General features: G+C 48.1%; 1 long non-coding RNA gene across 1 annotated transcript; it reads right to left on the bottom strand.

Moving 5' to 3' along the window:
• Positions 1–746: 746 nt before the first annotated feature.
• Positions 747–4,713, bottom strand: LOC147351030 (uncharacterized). Its single transcript, XR_015148403.1, has 2 exons — positions 4,272–4,713; positions 747–1,834 (listed from the first exon to the last, which is right to left on the bottom strand). It is a non-coding gene; the product is annotated as an uncharacterized LOC147351030 (long non-coding RNA).
• Between the last annotated feature and the right edge of the window lie 3,237 nt (positions 4,714–7,950).

The raw sequence follows: 7,950 nt of genomic DNA, 5'->3' as shown, positions 1-7,950 counted from the left end.
TGTCTTCGTTGTTTTTGCATGGGCTTTCTCTAGTTGCAGCCAGCAGGGGCTGCACTTCATTGCGGTGCCCGGGCTTCTCACTGTAACAAGTGGCTTCTCTTGTTGCCGAGCACAGGCTCCAGGCTCCCGCGCTGGCTCAGGAGTTGCTCGCGGGCTTCCGTAGTTGTGGCTCGTGGACTCTGGAGCGAGTGCTCCATGGTTTGGCTCCAGGCTTAGTTGCTCTGCAGCATCTGAACTTCTGGACCAGGGGCTGGACCCACGTGCCCCGCACTGGCAGGCGGATTCCTAACCACTGAGCCACCAGGGAAGTCCAGGGCCTTGGCACTTCTGAGTTTGGATGTTTTTTTGACTTGGATCTTTAGAGATGCTGACGGAGGGGCACCAGTTTTGCTTCTCTGAGTCTGACTCTGCTGTGCTTGGACCATGCATCTTTGCTCTGGGCACATCTTGGAAGAAACCACCTCCTTTCTTGGATATTGGACTTGAAGAGATTCCTGTCTTGGGTGCCTGAAGCCATTCTGAGCTTCACAGGTGGGCTCGTTCCTGGAGCTGTGGATATTACAGCCCCTCAGATGAGTCACTGAATCAGGACCCCAAACTTGGCACCCCGAGATTGCCACAAGCATTTGACCTGGTCCTCTGATTTTCCCATCATGTGAGACAAGAGGTCCCCAAATTCAGGACGTCTTCATGGGCACCAATATCCGTGTGTCCATGTTGGGCTGAAGTCAGATATGGCCTGAGTCTTCTAAGCCAGCCCGCTGAGCCACCCAGCCTGCCTGACTCAGCTCCTTGGGGTGGGGAATGGGTCTTGTTCCTAGGCTCTCGGGCACAAGTGGAACCCAGCAAATGTTCGCTGAATCGATTCTCAAGATTCTTAATCAAGCATATCCAGTTTCAAGGGGGCCATGTGGAATGGGACAGTGGTGGGGTATAAGGAAATGACCCCAATCCCCTTTTGTCTCTTTCTTGGTCTCACCCTTAAAACCCAGATCCCTAAGGCCCTGAGGTGAGCCCTGAGCAGGATGGAGGCAGAGCTGTGGTCCACACCTGTGAGTGTCATGGGGATGATGAAGACTCCTGAAGAGGAAGCATCCCGCACCCCTGCCCTGGCCACCTTCCTCTCTCCCCACAACCAGCTCAAGTGCAGGGCATGCTCCAGCTCAGAGGCACGTGGTCCCTAAGGGGGTGCAGGAAACTGGGTATCTAGGGAGAATAGAGTGCCTGCCTGGCCTAGGTAACAGTTAAACACAGCCGAGGGAGGGAGAGATCAGAGAGGAGAGGACCCGAGGGTAGAAAGGGCCAAGGGAGCCGTAGATTGAGGCCATCCTTTCAGCCAGCAAACCGCATCATCCTGACATCGTTCAGCATCTGAGTTCTCCAAGTCTCCCTCTCTCTTATCTTCCCTGAATTTCATGCTTAGCAAACCATCCCCTGATTATAAGATGGCTTGACATCCAGGACAATACATCAGTTTCGTGAGTTTGATTAACACAAGCCTGCCTGGAGAGATGGATCCATTGGGTTTTTTTGTTTGTGTGTGTGCATGTTTTGGCTTTTATTTTTAATGCTTTTTTTTTTTGAGATGGATCCACTCTTGACTGATTGAGCAAAACTGGGTCTCTGATCCTACAGAGCTGGGGCCATACATGGGCCCCTGTCAGCACCTGAAAGTGATGACAATCTGTGATCCCCTCGGTGGAGTCCTTTGCCCTCTGCTGAATCCATCCATTTGCATTTCCAGCTTGCTGGGGTTTGACTCTAGGCTTTGCTACTGATTAGCTGTGTGACCTTAGGCAAGTTCCTTAATGTCTCTGTGCTTCAGTTTCCTCATCTGTAAAATGAGATTAAAATAGGTTTGTTTAGGGTTGAAGGCTGTTAAGAGCTTAGCACAGGGCCTGGTTCATCTGTGCTTTGTAAGGCTCTGCTGTTGCTGTTTGAATTTCCGTAATGCCTACCTGCTGTGACCTTGAACAAGTAACTTTTTTTTTCATCTGGCTTTTGTTTCCTTATTTATCACATGGAACTAATAATACAACCTACTGGAAAAAGCGTGGGGCAAAGTAAAGTGTCATAGAATGTATTATAAGTTTTTTTTTTTTAACTACCATGCTCCACAAATGAACCGGGGGTTTATGTTTATCATTTATAATGAACAATTATTAGTCTCACGGGGTCCCTCTGGACTATACGCTGTCAGCTACAGACTGGCCCTTGCCATGCCTGCTTGCCGTCTACCTCCACAAAGATGAAATCAAGAGCTGCTGCAGCTGCTGACCTTTAACATCCCCTGAAGGAGTTCAGGGTGGAGAGCAGGAATGAGGCACTCTGTGCTCTGCAAAAACTGGCTATACAGGTCTTCAGATATTATCAGAAGCCGATTTTATGAGCCTAATTCTTGTATGTCCTCATATCCAGAAAAGCACTAAAATCCTTCATCGTGATGACTGTTCCTCGTGACTAGTAAAGGCCTCATGAGACTAGTAGAAACCTTTTGGAAAAATATGTGCTTGATTTCATGTGTTCCCCCTTTGCCAACAAAGGCCCATATTGTCAAAGCTACTGTTTTTCCAGTAGTCATGTATGGATGTGACATAAAGAAGGCTGAGCGCCGAAGAATTGATGCTTTTGAAATGTGGTGTCAGAGAAGATAGCAAGGAGATCAAACCAGTCAATCCTAAAGGAAATCAATCCTGAATATTCTTTGCAAGGACTGATGCTGAAGCCGAAGCTGCTTTGGTCACCTGATTCAAAGAGTCGACTCATTGGAAAAGACCCTGATGCTGGGAAATATTGAGGACAAGCGGAGAAGGGGGCGATAGAGGATAAGATGTTTGGGTGGCATCACCAACTTAATGGGCACGAGTTTGAAGACAGTGAAGGACTGGGAAGCCTGGCATGCTGCAGTCCATGGGATTGCAAAGAGTCAGACATGACTGAGCGACTGAACAGTCGCTTCCCCAAAAATCACATATACACTGACCTTTCCTCCCCTGCCTCTTTGGAGCAGCTTCTCAGAGCTATCTGAGGTGCTGTCTCCTGGGTGGAGTCCTCATTTTGTCCCCAATAAACTTAACTCGTAACAGTCATGTTGTGCTTTTTAAGTTGACAGTGCAGATGATTTTAATACTTAGTTCCTAGCCTAGTGAAACCTGAGAAGGGGACCAGAGAGGAGGGAAGAACGTGCGTAAAGAGGAGCTTTGGTACCGCTCCCCACAGAAGAGGGGGGTACCTCAGGGGCTGCAGGAGGCTCTGAGTCTGTACTAGCAGCTTCACTCCCTCCCAGAGGTTAAGAGGCTTCTCTGTGTGAAGCTGGGAGAGGCTGGAAGAAGTTGGTGCCAGTTCCTGACTGTCCCCTGAGGGTGTTGCTCTGATACAGGGCAGAGTTGCTTTTTAAAAAGCAGAGTTGCTGTTAGTGATGAGGTTGCAAATTCAAATGGCAGAGGGAGGAGGAGGGGAAAGGTTTGCTTTGCCTTTGAGAGGCAATAAAAGATAAGAACAAAAAATAAGAACGCCTCGTCACTGGTCCTGCCCGAGCCTTGTGAGTGTGTGTGTAGGGTGGGTGTTTCTGCTGTTGGTAACTGGGGGTAGGTAGACGGCTAGAAAGCCAAAGGAAACATGAACGTAAGCAGAACTTGGTTCAAGACACAGAAAAGCATATCTACGGGGCTTACGTAAGCACCAGTTATCAAAAAGATACCTTTATGTTAATGGGTAAACATTGCTAAAAGCAGAAATGCAAATAAGAAGGGAGGGCGTAGACTTTGGCATCAAGGTCAGGGAAACAAGGATCATTTGCTTGGGGAAGTCTGAGCTCTGCTTGTTTCAACAGTTACGTTATTTTCATGGCATCACTTAGGGGCTTCCCAGGTGGCCCAGTGGGTAAAGAATCCGCCTGCAATGCAGGAGATACAGGGGACACAGGTTCGATTCCAGGGTCAGGAAGATCCCCTGCAGGAGGTCATGGCAACCCACTCCAGTATTCTTGCCCAGAGAATCCCATGGACAGAGGAGTCTGGCAGGTTACAGTCCATAGGGTTGCAAAGAGTCAGATACAACTGAAGGGACTGAGCAAGCAGCATTCAGGACCTCGATAACGTCATGAGTGGCACAAGGTCTGGAAGGCCTTGACGGGTGCAGTCAGGGGTTAAGGTGTCCAGATCTGTTGTTTGCTGCTGTCTTGGAGCTCTCTTAGCTGTCCCCCAGAAAGCTTCCTCTCCTGGCAGATGGGAGGGTGGTCCAGGGCTGTTCTAGTTGGGGAGGTGCATTACCTGAGCTCTCTGCCAGGTAGCAAAGAAGCTGTGATCTCCATCCTGCTTGCAATCTCCGGGGATTGTTCCTCTTGTCTGGGAGGAGGCTGGAAACAAGGAGCATTCTGGGAGACACTTAGAGCCACTTCATGTGTCTAGTTCCACAATCCTCTACCCTGCTGCTCACCTCTGGCTGTTTACTTTCAGCAAAGCTGGATTTCCTGCCCTGAAGATGAAGGGCAGTCCTTTCCCAGAGCAGCTCACGAGAGGATCACTAGCAGAGCAACACTAGTGAGTTTCAGATGTTTCCTCACAAACAGTCCCAGGAACTCTAAATTAGAGGGGAGAAGTGTTTGGAGTGGGAAGCCTGAGACTTTGGAAAATGACTTGGAGAGGTTGGGCAGAGTCATGATCATTTCCTGCTAAGCTTATCCAGGAGAACCAGCCAGCATCCCTCCCCAAGCCAGCTGGCTGGGCTGGGATCTGGGTGGGACTGACAGATTAGCCCAAGGAGTCCCAGATGGTCAGAGATTGTTAATGATGTAACACACACATCATTTGTTTATTGGAAGGTCTCCAGAGTGAGCAAGAGAGGAAAACAAGCAAATGGAAATATTCTACAAGGAGTGGAACAGCTGATCTTTCCAGGCTTTCTTGCTTGTTTCCGAGCTGAGACTGGAAATCAGTCAAGAGCTGGACCTAGTCTTCTTGCGCTTTCGTTTTTTTATATATTTTTTTCTTTTGCGTTTTCCTTTTCCATCTCTTCCTCCCTTCTCTTCCTTCTCCTTTCCCCTCTCTTTTCTTAAAACCACTTTATTGAGATGAGGAACTTTAAAAGTGAAATCTCTTCACCTACAGGGCATGGATTTTTCTGTGAAATCAGATTCTTTGACCACCAATTTGTGTTTCACTAACTTTGTTTGATGGGAAAAAAATGTCCCCGAGGGATAAGGAATGGTTAGAAGGAGACAGATTAGCTGGCATGGTTTTTTGCTGATTGATTTGTCTTCCTCTGATAAAATTTTCTGATAGGGAAGGAAAATACCACTGAACCCAGACTGCTGTCTAGGGTGAATGGGTGGCGGCCTGTGGGAGGGAGGCTGGCTGGTGTATAGAGCTCTGCCTTTCTTAGATATTAATTCTCAAGCAGAGGCCATGAGCGAGAAGCCCCACATTGAGATTAGAAGTGACCATTTCTTTCTGAGTTACCTCCCTGTTCTCTTCCCAGACCTTTACTGGGGCACCTCTGAGGCTCTTCTGGCAATCTGTGTGCACGTTTCACAGGCCAGGGGCTCACTGAAGGTGGGGACTAGTTGTGGCGCGTGTGTGCCTGTGTGTGTGTGCCTGTGTGTGTGCATCCTTTATCATGCGCATCATAGTTTCTTACCCTTTGGAAACGATCCATAAATGTTTGCTGAATGACTAGACGAGGCACGTGGACTGCTGAGGGAGATGAACGTACAAGAGGGATGTGAAAGTTCAGCCGAGAGAGGAGGGAGAGGAGGAGAGGTGACCTGCTTCCGTGTCCCACTCATGAAGGAGAGGTGTCAGGGGCAGAGTTAGAAGGAATGGGGATCCTGTAGGACAGGGACCTTTTGATTTTATTTCCCTAGTAATTCCATTTTTCCCCGATGAGGACCAGCCCTGCATGAATGGATGGACAGTCTATGTCTTTATGCCCCACTTTCCCCTCCCTGGTTGCTGGTTTTGCTGAGGTGCTATAGAGGAGACTGACTTTAGCGTGTTAAATATTTGCTCCTCTTGAAACAAAACTGGCTTGCGGGTGTTCATCGTAGCACTGGGGATGGCGAGTTAGGAAGCGAGCTCTTGAACTGAAGTCTCTTTGTCCTGATTCACCAGCATCTGGGGCAAAAGCTGCCCCCTACTCTTTCCCCAGACTTCACAGTCAGGCCCTGGCACAGCAAGAACCCAGCGTGGAGAGTTTCTGAGCCCCTAACTCACATTGCTGCCTTTGGTGGCTCCTGAGATTGTACTGGTAGCAAGAGAGGGCTGAGAGTTCTCTGATGGAAAGGGCAGCAGGGTTGTTTACATGTTTTAAATTATTTAGCTGCATCAAGTATTCAGATTTGTGAGAACAACAGCAACTCTATTTAAAATCTCCAAGCATATGATGGATGAACTCTGCTTCCAGGCAGTTCCCAGCTTCCAGCCCAGACTCAAGGAATATTCTGAGAGTTTCTCAGGCTCATTTGGTTCAGCCTTCACCTCTTGGGATGAGTTGAGTGCGGGGGCCATCCAAGGCTGATGATCCTTGGCGAATGTGTTTCAGATAAGTGAATTTTAATGAGAGGTCTCATTGCATCCGTTAGGGAAATTAAAATGGAGGACTTCAGGCTTCAGAAGCAGGGGAGCAGGCCTCTGACCCACCTGGACATACTACCTAGATTCCTGGCCTGCCTGCGGGCACAGTAAGTCAGGTGATACTTTAGATAAGAAAGGGAGTGAGTCTTGGAATCTCTTAAGTCCCTGAGGACCTGGCCAGAACTCCCCCACTTCTCCCCCTATCTAAGAAGTCTTATGACTCGCCAGGTGAAATAAACAGCATTGTAAAAGTTAAAGTTAAACCAGAGATGCATTTTTGCATACAAACTGATGATGAGATCAGTTTGGGATCTGGGATTATAAACAAGAGCCCCCCAAACTGCAGTTTGATGTCTTACCCATGGGCTGGAGGCAGCACCTGGGTGCTGTGCGTGCTAAGTCGCTTCAGTCGTGTCCAGCGCTTTGTGACCCCGTGGACTGTAGCCCGCCAGGCTCCTCTGTCCACGGGGTTCTCCAGGCAAGAGTACTGGAGTGGGTTGCCATGCCCTCCTCCAGGGGATCTTCCCGACCCGGGGATGGAATCCGCATCTCTTATGTCTCCCGCATTGGCAGGCAGGTTCATCCACGAGCGCCACCTGGGAAGCCCCTTTCCCAGCTGGGATTCCAGGTTGCTGTCAGTGAGGGACTTGCCAGTGCTGTTCACGTCTGGTTGAAGGCTGTGGGCCTGATTTGGGGATGAATAGACTGTTACCTTTGTCTGTTGTTTCTATTTCTTTTCTTTTAATGACAGCATATTGAAATTAAGTCAAATAATGCTCTATTAAATATTGGAATGGTTTATGTGTGTGTAACAAGCAGTTTCTTTTGTTAACAAATCCTTCAAACCTAAAAGTGAAAGTAAAACTTTTGGTGAAACAGTGCCCCATACCTCACCTCCCGGAGAAAAGAGATGCTCGCCTTAGGAAATCAGGGTTGCGATATTCACACAGAAGTCAGGAGCTTTGTGTAGGTGGCTGTGGGAGCTCAGTCCCTTGGGATCGTGTCTGTGAAATGTGTGTGTGTGTGTTTCTGTGTACGAGGCTGCTGCTTTTCTCATGAAGCTTCATCATGTTAGGTGAGACCCAACGTGACACCTACTGAAGTTGTTCTGGACCTCAAGATGGGTGTCCTAATAACAACCATTTATTGAATGTTTCTTATACACCTGATAAATAAATAAAGATATTACATTATGTTATCTAACATTTTCACTCAAAAAAAAAAAAAAAACCCTCAGCAAGCCAGGTATGATTATCCCTGTTTTATAGATAAGAAAAATAAGGCTCACAGATGTCTTTCAGAATCAAATCAAGGTCTGGTCTGATTCCAAGTCTGGGGTTTCTTTCCACCAAACAGCAGTATCTTTTCTCTGGCAGGT

The sequence above is a fragment of the Bos grunniens genome, chromosome 19, assembly GCF_055505025.1.
Source record: "Bos grunniens cultivar Pamir isolate PY7600 chromosome 19, Bosgru_T2T1.0, whole genome shotgun sequence".
NCBI classification, from domain to species: domain Eukaryota; kingdom Metazoa; phylum Chordata; class Mammalia; order Artiodactyla; family Bovidae; genus Bos; species Bos grunniens.
This window is presented reverse-complemented; position numbering and strand designations above follow the sequence as displayed.